Raw genomic sequence first — 12,631 nt, 5'->3', positions numbered from 1 at the left:
AAACCGCAACCGAACGGATTTTGTGAAAGGATTTGGGCTTGCATCCGTATAAAATTGTTCTCACTCAAGAATTCAAGCCAATGAACCACCGTAAACATCGTGAATTTACTGATTTCGCCTTGGAACAACTTGAAATCGTTAACGATTTTTATAAGAAAATCATCTTCTCCGATAAGGCTCACTTTCATCTGAGTGGTGCGGTAAATAAACAATACTGTCGATTCTGGTACGAAGAAAATCCAAAAATTTATTATGAAAAACCATTACATTCAGCCAAATTGACAGTTTGGTGTGGTTTTTGGTCTGGCGGAATCATCGGTCCGTACTTCTTTCGAAATGAAGTTGGTGACATCTTTGCTGCCAATGGATATACCGCTCTCTAACGATGATAACCACCTTTTTATGGCCGCAATTGGAAGAAGTTGATCTTGACAACATCTGGTTCCAACAAGACGGTGCTACGTGCCACACAGCAGGTGAAACAACCGAATTATTGCGACAAAAGTTTGAAGATTCGATTATTTCAATAAGTTGTGATTTTGAATGGCCTCGAAGAAGTTGAGATTTATTACCTTTAGACTACTTCTTGTGGAGTTATTTGAAGTCATTGATCTTTAGCAATAAACCAGACTCTCTTCAAGCTTTAGAAGACAATATTGAACGTGCTATTCATGACACACGACTTGATTTAGTTGAAAAAGCACCCGAAAATTGGGTTCATCGAATTCTTTGCTACAAAAGAAGTTATGTATATAAAAAACAATTGAATTTCGTTAACAATAAGTGTGATTTTATTTTAAGAAGTCATATCATTCTTATTGGAAAACCCTGTACAAATGCACCGTTGGGCATAAAATTTTTAACGTGTCTGTTTTCAATAATAATGGGTTGTCAAAAAAGTCTTGCGGTATTTTTATTGAATTTTTTTTTTATTGAAATTGAAATGAATTTTTGACGACTCATGCCCAGCTTTGCTACGGCTGCTACTATGCCGGTCTCTTTCGACCAATTCAGCGATTTTATCGCAATTTTCGACGACAGGCCATCCGGAGCGTGGCGCATCTTCAACCACCTCTACACCAGAACGAAAACGTTGAAACCATCGTTGTGCGGTGGAAATGGAAACTGTATCGGGTCCATAAACTGCACAAATTTTATTGGCGGCTTGAGATGCATTTTTGCCTTTATCGTAGTAGTACTGTAAAATATGCCGTATTTTCTCTTTATTTTGCTCCATGTTTGCGACGCTATAACTCACGAACGACTTAAAAGAAACGACAATCAATCAAACACGTGTTAGCGCGTGAAATGAGCTTTCCAAAAATGGACCCGATGCGACGAATAAAACTAGAACTACGCGCTTTCAGCGCCAACTAGCGAAAATACCGCAAGACTTTTTTGACAACCTATTATATGCAATTTTTTTCCTCAATAACGTACGTTGATGGTTAGTTTTATTCAGCTAAATTTTTGTTTAATTTTACCCTTTAATTTTTATTCATATTTTTGATTAAATTTTGTTTTTTTTATTTTTTATTTATTTTTATTTTTTGTAAGTTTTTATATTTTTTATTTATTTTTTTATTTATATATTTTTTTATTTATAATTTTATTTTATGTTCTACTTTATTTATTATTTTTATCTCTTTCGTCATTGGTTTGTCATTTGCTCTCACCGGTTATTGTGATATTTTGTTGTAATAATTAATTACTTAATATTTAATTCATAAATATGAAATTCTTTGAAATAAATTCCCATTTTTTCGTTCATTTAGGGGGTCAATAATTGCGGCGAAATAGGTTATTGGCATTAGCTGCAGCGTTGGTGCCTCGCCACCGGCGCTAATAATTAATTAAATTTTTTACCATTTTTGTTGTTTTTGTTTTTTTAACACTCGCGTAAATTCATTGTCTGGCATTTTGATTTACGTTGGGAAACAATTTCGGCTTTGTAGATCAAATACAGAAGGAACACTTAATTGATAAAAATATATATATACATACATATATATTGTGTCGGCAGTTATTATGATTATTTTTTTTATTTCTAATTTTTGTTTTTTTGAATTTGGTTTTTTTATTTTATTATTTTTTTTTAATTTAATTTTTTTTTTTCATTTAATATTTTTATTATTTTAAAATTTTTAGCTTGGTTCTTTGATTGTAAGTTTTTGTTTTAACTTTCACTTTTTATTTTATTTTTGTTTTTGTTATACTCGTCATTGCACATCTGTATGATTTTTTTAATTATTGTAAATTTTTTATATTAATTTCATAATACTCGTTTTGAATGAATATGAACTTCAGCGGCGGTGCTGTCAATCAAAGCAAAAAGTGCCGCTTCCAATATTTTAGCACACACAAACAAACATGGAATTTTTTCTTAGAATTCAATGAACTTGCCATATTTATTAAATTATATATTTCTCCCATAAAATATTTCAAGTTTTATTGTAGTTCGGAGCATTTTTAAAAATATTTCCAAAAATATTCCGAACAATACTTTTATGTTTATTTTATTTATTATATTTTCTTGTATATTTAATTTTTTTTTTTATTTTATTTTTTATTTATTTTTTTTTTTTTTTATTTTTATTTATTTATTTTTTTTTTATATTCATTCATAAATTTATACCAATACTTTTTCTATAAATGCCTCCAGTAGTAAAAAATATTTCACTATCCCTTGCAGCAGTCCAATTTGGTCATTGTTCTTTGTTGTTAACTAAAATGTCTGCCCTGTAACTCTAACGATGCCAAGTTCGTGATCAAAACAAACTTAACCCTTAGTTGAACCTTAAAAATTTACTGCATTAAATTGGTATTTAAATGTCATGAATCAATGGCTATCAGTATGACAATGCTATTCATTTAAACACTGTTTACTATAGTGAATGGAAAAAGTTGTCAGTCTCTGTCAAATCAGCTGATCTAAATCCTATCTGTCACTGACAAAAAAATAATTAAGTTTTGACTAGCAAATGGAACTGTTTACAAGTCGTTTAACTCGTGTTCGTAGTTTACCAGCATATATTTCGTTCTTCCTTTTCGCTATTTAGCGCAGTTAGAGATTCCAAGTGTAGCCAGTCCTTCTTCACCTGGTCTTTCCAACGGAGTAGAGGTTTTCCTCTTCCTCTGATTCCCCCTGCTGGTACTGCGTTGAACACTCTCAGAGCTGGAGTGTTTTCATCCATTCGGAAGACATGATTTAGCCAGCGTAGCCGCTATCTCTTAATTCGCTTAACTAGTGTCAGTGTCATCGTATATCTCGTACAGCCATAAATCTTTCAGGAGAACCTTTCTCTCGAAAACTCGTTACGCCGACTCCTCAGATGTTGTGATCGTCTATGCCTTTGCACCATATAGTAGGACGGGGATGATGAGTGACTTGTAGAGTTTAGTCTTTGTTCGTCGAGAGAGGACTTTACTTCTGTTGGCAAGAGTTATTCTGCTTTCGATTTCGAGACTGAATTCTTTGTTGGTGTTAATGCTGGTTCCAAGATAGACGAATTCTTCGACTTCGAAGTGATGACTGTCAACAAAGATGTAGGAGCCAAGCCGCAAGTGCGACGACTGTTTGTTTGATGACAGGAGATATTTCTCTTGCCCTCTTTCACTACCAGTTCCATTTGCTTTGCTTCCTTGTCTATTCTGGACAAATGTGACCTTACTCTTCGCCATCAAGAGTAATTCATTTATTGTATCAGTCTACCATTTTGATACCGGTGAAGCTTCCAGGTCTTCAATTCCCTTCTTTTTGAAGAAATATATCCTCTGCTCATATAGCACACCAAACAGTGACTTATTGAAGATGTAACGGGGTCTCAACATCACCCATTTAACCAAAAGTGAGCTTCACCGTCGATTAAAATTTTCTTGTGAAAATCAGAAACGGTGGCCATCTTGTTTTGAACGCATTCACAAACACGCGACGCACTTGATGGTCGTTCGGCTTCAATTCTTGCGAGCTGTATTTTGTAACCCCGCAAATCAATAAGCTTCCGCAAAATCTTCCATAAAGTGAAGGCCACATAAGTTCTTTCGGATCTTCTTGGAAACTGTGCCCCGCAGCTGCAACAGCGTCTTCGGTGCGCACTGTTCGGCGTCTCTGCGGATGTGCAGTATCCACTAGAGTAAACGTGATGCGAAACCGATCCATGGTTGCTTGAGTTACTGACTCCGCTGGGCGATTATGTCAATCTAATATTAGATGCAACTCGCGAACCTAACCATTATTTTGATATATTGAGCGATTTGCAAAAGTTCTTCTGGAGTAAGTCTGTTTATTATGAGATAACAGACCAAACTGAGTATAAATCCAGAAACAGCCGTCAAAAAGATCAACTCAGAAAAGGTATTGCGCTACATACAAGTATATCCCGAACTTAAAGATTGTCAAGTTTAAAATTATAGAGTACTAATATTGGAAAGGAACCTCTGTAAATTATTTAGCAAAGTTATAAGCGCCAGAAACCACTTGAAGGTTAAGCCCCCACAGCGCATTGTTGCGCATTAGCGACTGAGATAAAAAGACATTAAATTAAATTCAGAATTGTGCTAAAGAAAAAGGTATATTTGCGGCTTAATAGCCATCGCTAGCACTGAAGAGACGCTCAGCACACCTATACCGCTCACTGCTTAGAAGCACACACTTACAAAAACAAAATTGCTGAAATAAGAAAACCATTTGTTTTCTCAACAACCAACCATTAAAATGCAGTGGCGGCAGTGGAAAACTACAAAGTGTGTGTTGAATGCGCCTCGCATTGGGACGCTCGCTAGCCCGCGCGCCCAGGCCAACTAAGCCTGTTGGCTTCGCTTAGCGCTCTCTCACGACGACGCCACGATTTAGCAGGCAACAGCTGCTGCTTCAATTGCAATTTTCTTTCGCTTGTTGGTCAGCAAGCAGTGCAAGCACCACAGAATGGCCAAGCGTTTCTGCAACGCAGTCATCGCGCGCGCACCCCAACGGTCACAACGTATCGCAGCGGTCAAGACGCGTTTGCGCACCACAAACGTTTATTTTGTCGACTTGACGAACGCGGCGCGGCTATTGTCAACGAAACGTTTTGCCGTCCGGCATAATCAGTGTGATTACTGTTATTAAAGTTGTTATTATTCGACTGTGTTGTTTAGTGTGTGTTGTGTGTGCTTTTTGTTTTTTCCTCTGTCATTTATAGCAATGCGATTTGGCGCTCGAAAGGCGAACGCGCCGCGCCGCGCCATACTTTTCGTCCGCCTGTTGCGACGCGTTGATTTAGCGCGTATCAATGAAAATCTGAGATGCAATATGTTTGGTATTTTTTTTTTTGCTGTTGCTGCAATTATTGGTGTTGTTGTTATTGTTGTTTGCGCGTTGTTTGTGTTATAAATAGAAGTACGGTTGCTCATTAAAACTGAAGTAAAATAAAAGTAATTAATTTGCCATTTAGCTCAACTGTTGTTTTATAAGGAAGTCGTCGTCGCGCGCTTGGTGAACGTGGATTTCGTTGGCGACGCGCGTTTGTACTTTTGCAAAATGCTTGCCATTGAAAGTAACTCTTTAATCGCGAGCACACACAGTTCGATTGCATTTGGCAAATGTCGAAGGTCAATTTTATGTGAATGCATTCGGCGCGGTGGCCACGCGTGGTCTAACGGTATTATCGTGCGCGTTTTTTTCCTGCTTTTGCACTATGCAGGCGCGCGCGCTCACAAGCGCATTATAATTGACGTGTGTGTGTGTGTAATTGTGCCACTTTGGTTGGTTGCGTCAATTGTAACAGCGCCGTCTGCCACAACAACAATCGCCTGACAGCACCGCGGCAGCGCCAATCAAATTGTCGTTGGAGTGGACAAAAACACTGCTTTGCACACAAAGTGCAACTAAAGTTATTGTTGTTGCTATTATTGGTAGTTATTTGCAGAAATTTACTACACTCGGAAAATGCGCGCGTCTACACACACGTACATACATATGCCAGTGCGTCTGTATGTGCGCGCGCGCTTAGTTGTTTACTTTTCCACGCGTCATTTCTTCGCGTTCGTTTGCTTTGCGTGCTCATGCAAGATACTTAAAAAGATACTAGTAACTATTATACTATATACACTTTTGTACTTAGAATTTCCACATTCGCCACCAGCCAGCACTTAACCGATTGCTCTGCTGCGCTCAGTCGACAATATATCAGCGCCATCGACCGACGCACCCACCCGCACATGCAATCAGCCATCATCTCCCTTAGCGCCCATCATTGCGCTCGGTTGACTTAGGTGAGCGCAGCGCTGGCGCGAGACAAATTTTTCCGCATTGTATTACATAAATGCCAACAAAACGCTTAGCGCATGTCGTTCTACAATGTATGGGCGCACTGTGTGGCAAATGGCATTAAATATAGATAAAAACTAGACTCATTGCGAGTTGAAAGAACTCAGATTTATTACGATATACTTTTAATACACAGGCGATGGATCTATTGGTCTCTCCCGAGTAAATTTTGTGTCTGGATGTAGGGGCTTTGTAGATATGCGACGGTCTTTTTGATCCAAACCTAAGAGTTCTGAGCATCACAATGAACCTAACCTACTATTAATTCAGAGTTGTGAGATGATCTCTACGAAAATTGTTTGACTTAAAGCTAGACTATCCACCAGGTCTTTGCAATGAAGTAGAGATCTTTGTCTTCCTCTGCTTCCCCCTGCGGTTACTGCGTCGAATACTCTCAGAGCTGGAGTGTTTTCATCCATTCGGACGACATGACCTAGCCAGCGTAGCCGCTGTCTCTTAATTCGCTGAACTATGTCAATATCGTCGTATATCTCGTTCCATCGACTGCGGTATTCGCCGTTGCCAATGCGCAAAGTACCATAAATCTTCCGCAGAACCTTTGTGGAAGGTAGAAAACACGTGACCAGGATGTATTACTTCGCAATTAACCTATTTAGTATTCTTTCTAAGCAACGCCATTCCATAGTGAGATATTTAAGCATATTATATATTTCCGCCAGTTCCTATAAAAACCTCGGATATATATCACAAACCCTTTATTCTTTCCGTTCCAAATCTTTAGTCCGGATTTTTAAAGGTCTCTGTCCCCTTTGTCGGGTTGTCTCTCTCTCTAATTTATATAAATAGTTTGAGTGTCTCTCGCCTCATATGATACCAATCCATAATAATTCACGTTGTAGTTCATACTACAAGTATTACATAATTATATAAAAAACTTTAGTCCTGATCTTTTCTTAGGCAACTTCTCCCTCAGTAGTCCATTTATTTGCTTTTTTCTTGTTCTTCGATGAAATCAGTTGGTTCTAGGTATGTTTCTTATGACTAACAATCGTAACTCTATAACTTCATGTAATTTCTGCCCCGAAAGATGAGTTTAATGTCATATTTTACCCGCGTCATTTATTGTGACATGATAATAATAAAGTTCAGAACTTCCCATAACTTCAGTGATGGGGGGTTTACTGTTTGATGAGCATAAATTTAAAGGTATACAGTGGTTTTGTGGTTTAAGGAAAGGAAGATAATTGAAAGATTAAAAAGAAATGACTAATTATATGACTTCCGATAAAATTCCGCTTTGAGCGATCTTCGATCATGAAGCTCATTACTTATCTCGTTGACTAAAAATTATTATGTGTTATTTTATTGCGGTTAAATATATGGAAGTTCTTATTATTTTTAGAAACTTGTAAGCGCCCAAAAAAGTCAACTAAAGTTAAGTTAAAAAATATAAATTAACAAAAAAATTAAAATTAGCGTAATTCGGAGTTCTTGGCTGTTGGCCATATGCTAACATAAATATTTTTTTGTCGTAAAATAATTGTTTTTTATTGAAATAGTATAATTATTATTGATTTTTGCATATAATTATTAATTTTTTTTGTTTAAATTTTTTTATTAATATTTTTTTTTTGTTTTGCAGAAGGACGGTTTTTTTGAATTCTATTTTTATTAATTTTTTTCGATTTTTTTTTTCAATATTTTTTTGACAATGAAACCAAAACATTTGTGTAAACATTAAAAATAAACTACATGAACACACTTTACGGAAGACACCTTAAGGCCATTATGTGCAAAAAAACACAATAAAAAATGTTTCTAAAGAGAGAAGAAGAAAGTAAAGGAATTGCAGAGTTCACTGAGGTTTCAAAAAAAAACATTTCGTTTATTATTATATAACTGTAAATTCGGTATTTTAATATAAATTAAGTGGAACATTCGTCAACAATGTTGCCAGATATTTTTAGACTACTCATGCAAGTTTCTAGCGTTCTAGCTACATCATGATTCTAACGCAGTTTTTTTAAGATTCATTTCAAAATCTCTCCTAAAATAATCCAATAGAAACAACATTGGTTTTCATACAAACAGTTTCTTTAATGTCTCGATAAAATTCCTCCTACTATATAAACAATAAAATATACTTGTACGTCATTTAAATAAATGTGCTAAAGTTCAGAGAGTGCTTATCTAGAAAATGACCTTCTTTAAAGTATTTTTCTGTTTTAATAACACACTGAAAAATCAACAATGATTCATTAGAATATACAAATGAACTCCTCATTCCAATGAGATCAGAATCAATATTAAACTTATGATAGCATTTTTTGAGGTCACAATGAATGAATGAAATGGAGTTATTCATAGAGCTTAATGTGCGTACAATATCTACATTATTCTTGCTAAAAGAACTAGGTGAGAGCACATATTTTCCTTTCGTGCAGTAACTCGCGTTTCTTAAACAAAATTTTATATAATAAAATTGAAATTTATATTGTATTTACCACATTTAGTTTCTTCTTCAGAATATTTTCTTTTTGTATTATCTTGTTTCTCTCATCCGAGGTTGTTGTTTCCTTTTCATTGAGAGCGTTTTTTTACGTGGCGGGTTCCAATCCCAGCGCCCTGGGAAGGGATGATTCCCTACTCACTTCAGCTCGCCTTAAAACAGATGTTTTTTGGCTACCCAGAGGATACTTGGTCTAAGACCGGAAGTCGTGAGCTGTTTGAGCCATATGTAAAAGGATCGTTTCTCCCAAGTGAATGGCGCTCAGAGAATTTTTTTCACTTGCGGGAACTTCTACTCCTGCCATAACTCCGTTGTACATAATAATAGAATAGTATATTCGCATTAATTAGAGCGATCTAAACCAGCTGTCCATGCCTGTTCACATACAATGAAATTCCCCAATATGGACAGCCCTCATAACCGGACATTTCCCATAACTGAACAAACTTAACGGAAACTAATGGCATAATCGTCATTTCATTACTTCTACCTGGCATTGCCTCGCATTTATTAGTTCAGCAAAAATAAGGTGCTGAATTGCAGCTTCCGACTCTAAGCATAAATTTTAAATCCACGTTTTTGCCACACAGAAATGTTAGGGGCATTAGCTCCGATTTTGAGAATCTCTGATTTTTTGAATTCCTCTCTGAATGACAACATAATCTTTCTAATATCGGAAAGATTCACTTACAAATAAAATAATCCAAAAAGATATCCTGTACATAGAAATTACTCAAATAAAGATGTAAGCAAAAATAATTGGAAAAGTTACGCTTAATTGTCAACAAGATTCGTCGCACATTCCTTATTTGTGCGAAACATAATCCGAGGCTCAGCTTAGGTTTCATTATTAAGGCTTAACACTTATACTTTTCTTCTTCTTTTTACAAAATTATTCGAGAACGATATAATTACATAGATAACAGCACTTCAGAGTATGACGAGAGTGTAGAGTGTAAAATATCGACAGATGACAATAGCCCTATGAGAGAGCATACAAATTTGCGCTTAACGTTTTTTTGTAGTAAAACGACAATTGTTTGTAAAATTGCAATTCAATTTTATAAAAACTAACTGTTAACTATTTTGTACTTTACTGAAACTAGTGTTGCCAGATGTTGAGAAAAATTTATTTGAATTTAAATAAAATTTAGGCTACATAAGTATTAAAATTTTTTCTTTTTTTGTTTTCTTATAATTATTATTTTTTTTTTAATTTGTGTTTAATTGATTTACTTAATTTTTTTAATTTGTTTTAATTGATTTACTTATTTTTTTATAAAATTTTTTTTAAGTACTTTTTTTAAATAATTTTTTTTTATATTTGTTCTTTATTTAAATTGTTTTTTTTTATTTTTTACATTTTTAGAATTTCATTTTGTTCTTGTTTCTATATTGTTATTCATCTGCAGCATTTAAAATTTTTTTCATTTATATTTTATTTATATTCTTTAGTTTTGTTTTTTTACTTTTTTCAAATAATGTTTATTTTTTTACGCAGTTTTCTATATTTTTTTTTAATTTTTTTTTAATTTTTCTTTATTTAATGTTCTTACATTTTTTTTTTTTTTGTATTTTCATTTTTTTTTTTTAACATTTTTTTTTGGTTTCAAATAAATATCTGTTTGGGTTCAAACTAACTGTTCCAGGTGAAAACCAGTAACCCGATTAAATACAGTTATTTCGCGCTTCAGATGAAAAGTGAGCGAGTCATAAAATTTTATACAAATTATTTACATCACAAATTTACGAGTTTCGCTTCCGAGTGTGTTGTAACTCGGCACACTGTACAAATGATAGTAACAACAGCAACAACGCGAGCGCGGCGCAGTCACAGCTGAAGCTGCTGCTCATCGCTTCTTATCAAGAATTACACTGCACATGCACAGCTACAACTGCTGTTGACAACAACAATAGCAGCAACAATAAAAACAACAACACTTGAGTCTTGTAAGAATAACAAGTAATGCCACTTCGGTGTGCAAACTCACCGCCGCTTGACGCTTTAAGCCCAGTGCAAACGCTTGGCGTTTGGTGAGCGCCATACAGCAACAACACCAACAGCTGACTGTGGCTGGCTGGCTGTCTGTATGTGTGTGTGTGGGTGTGTGGTAACGCATCTCTTCCTTCATCTTTATCACCGTTTGATATCAGCAGCGAATTCAGCGTTTTGTTGAAATCGTCGCGCATTGAAATCTCCATTGAATCAGTTAGTCAGTCGCTAAGCAAAAGGCCAAGTTAATAGTAGTAGACAATCGTCAGCGCGCGCCCTACGGTTTCTGTTTGCTACTTCGCGTTTGTCGACGAGATTCTTGGCACTCGTTGTGTGCTGTGTGTAACGTGTAATAAACGCGCGGGCGTGCGCCTTCTTCGCTTTTCGGTTTTGGCTTGTTTTTCTTTTTATTTTGACATACAAGAGCAAAATGTTAATCAATAGCTGATCTGTTTGCTGATTAAGATTGAGTGTGTTTATATTTAAACAAATTTTTGGAGACATACATACATACGCGTCAAATTTCTTGTTTATTCCTTGATATGAAGTGAAAAAAAAACATACAAAATTATAGAAAATTAATATATAATGAAAAAAAATTAAAAATAAAAACAAAATGAATAAAAAAATTTTAATTAAAAAACAAATAAACATAAAAAAATAAATATAAGAAAAATTAAAAAATAAAATTATAATAAAAATTAAAAAAAAATTTAAATATAAAAATAAATTTATTATACATAAATGTATGCATTATACATATTTATGTATATTTATATATAAAAAAATTACTAAAGAAAACTAATAATAAGATACAAACAAAGAACCATTGTAAAGAAACAATATTGAATAAAAAAATAAATAGTTAAAAATAATTCACAAATTAGAAAAAAATAAAATTTTAAATACAAAAATAACAAGAAAAAATATAAAAAAAACTTCAAAAAAAATAAAAATAAATAAAAAACTAATACATAAAAATCTAAATAAAAATATAATACAATAAAAAATAAAAAAATTATAAAAATAAAAATAAATTTGTGTACATTTATACATATATGTATATAAAAATAATTATTAAAGAAAAATAATAATAATATACAAAAAAACACAATAATCAATTATGTTTTACAATAGATAATAATAAATTATTATAAGTAATAATAATAAACTTTAATAATAAATAATTTAATAAAATTAAATTAAAAAAGGAAAAAATTGTAAAATAATACTATTAAATAAAAAATAAAATAAAAAATTAAAAGTATTTCATAAATTACAAAAATAAATAATAAAAATTTAAATAAAAAAATATATTTAAATTAAAAAATTTAATAAGAAATAATACAACAAGAAATCATAAGAAGAAAAATTTTAATCTAAAAATAAATGTGTATACGTACATACATATGTATATTATTATATAAAAGAAATTACTAAAGACTAAATTATTATTTATAATCATAATAAATTGTAATAGGAAATTAAATAAAAAAATTAAAAAATTTTAAATTGATAATATTAAATAAAAAAATAAATAATTAAAAAATTTAAAAAGTAACAAAATATTAAAAAATATATATTTAAATAAAAAAAATTAATTGAAAAAGTTATAATAAAAATATATGTAATTACAATTAAAAACAAAAAGGAAAATTACAAAAATGTTTAAATTACAAATATTTCCTAAATTAGAAAAATAAATAAGTAACATTTGAAATACAAATATAACAAGAAAACGTAAAAAAAATATTTAAATGAAAGATATATGTACATATATTATATATTAAAAAATATTAAATTTAAAAAGGAAATATATATCAAAAAAAGGTTACAATAAAAATATAATCACAATTAAAAA

At 32.7% G+C, this 12,631-nt stretch overlaps 1 protein-coding gene across 8 annotated transcripts in view; it reads left to right on the top strand.

Annotated features, from left to right (window-relative positions):
• The window catches only part of LOC126756363 (kinase D-interacting substrate of 220 kDa), a 91,127-nt gene that overhangs the window by 40,210 nt on the left and 38,286 nt on the right, over positions 1-12,631 (top strand). Inside the window, exon 1 of one of the 8 annotated variants that reach the window (XM_050469372.1) lies at positions 10,899-11,240. The exons of the other annotated variants lie outside the window; for them this stretch is intronic. The gene's annotated coding sequence lies outside the window, so the exon portion shown is untranslated. Of the gene's footprint in view, positions 1-10,898; positions 11,241-12,631 lie in introns of those variants that run through there. 8 annotated transcript variants of the gene reach the window in all.

This window comes from Bactrocera neohumeralis, chromosome 4 (genome assembly GCF_024586455.1).
Source record: "Bactrocera neohumeralis isolate Rockhampton chromosome 4, APGP_CSIRO_Bneo_wtdbg2-racon-allhic-juicebox.fasta_v2, whole genome shotgun sequence".
NCBI classification, from domain to species: domain Eukaryota; kingdom Metazoa; phylum Arthropoda; class Insecta; order Diptera; family Tephritidae; genus Bactrocera; species Bactrocera neohumeralis.
The sequence above is the reverse complement of the archived record's forward strand: the minus strand, read 5'-3'. Positions and strand labels throughout refer to the sequence as shown.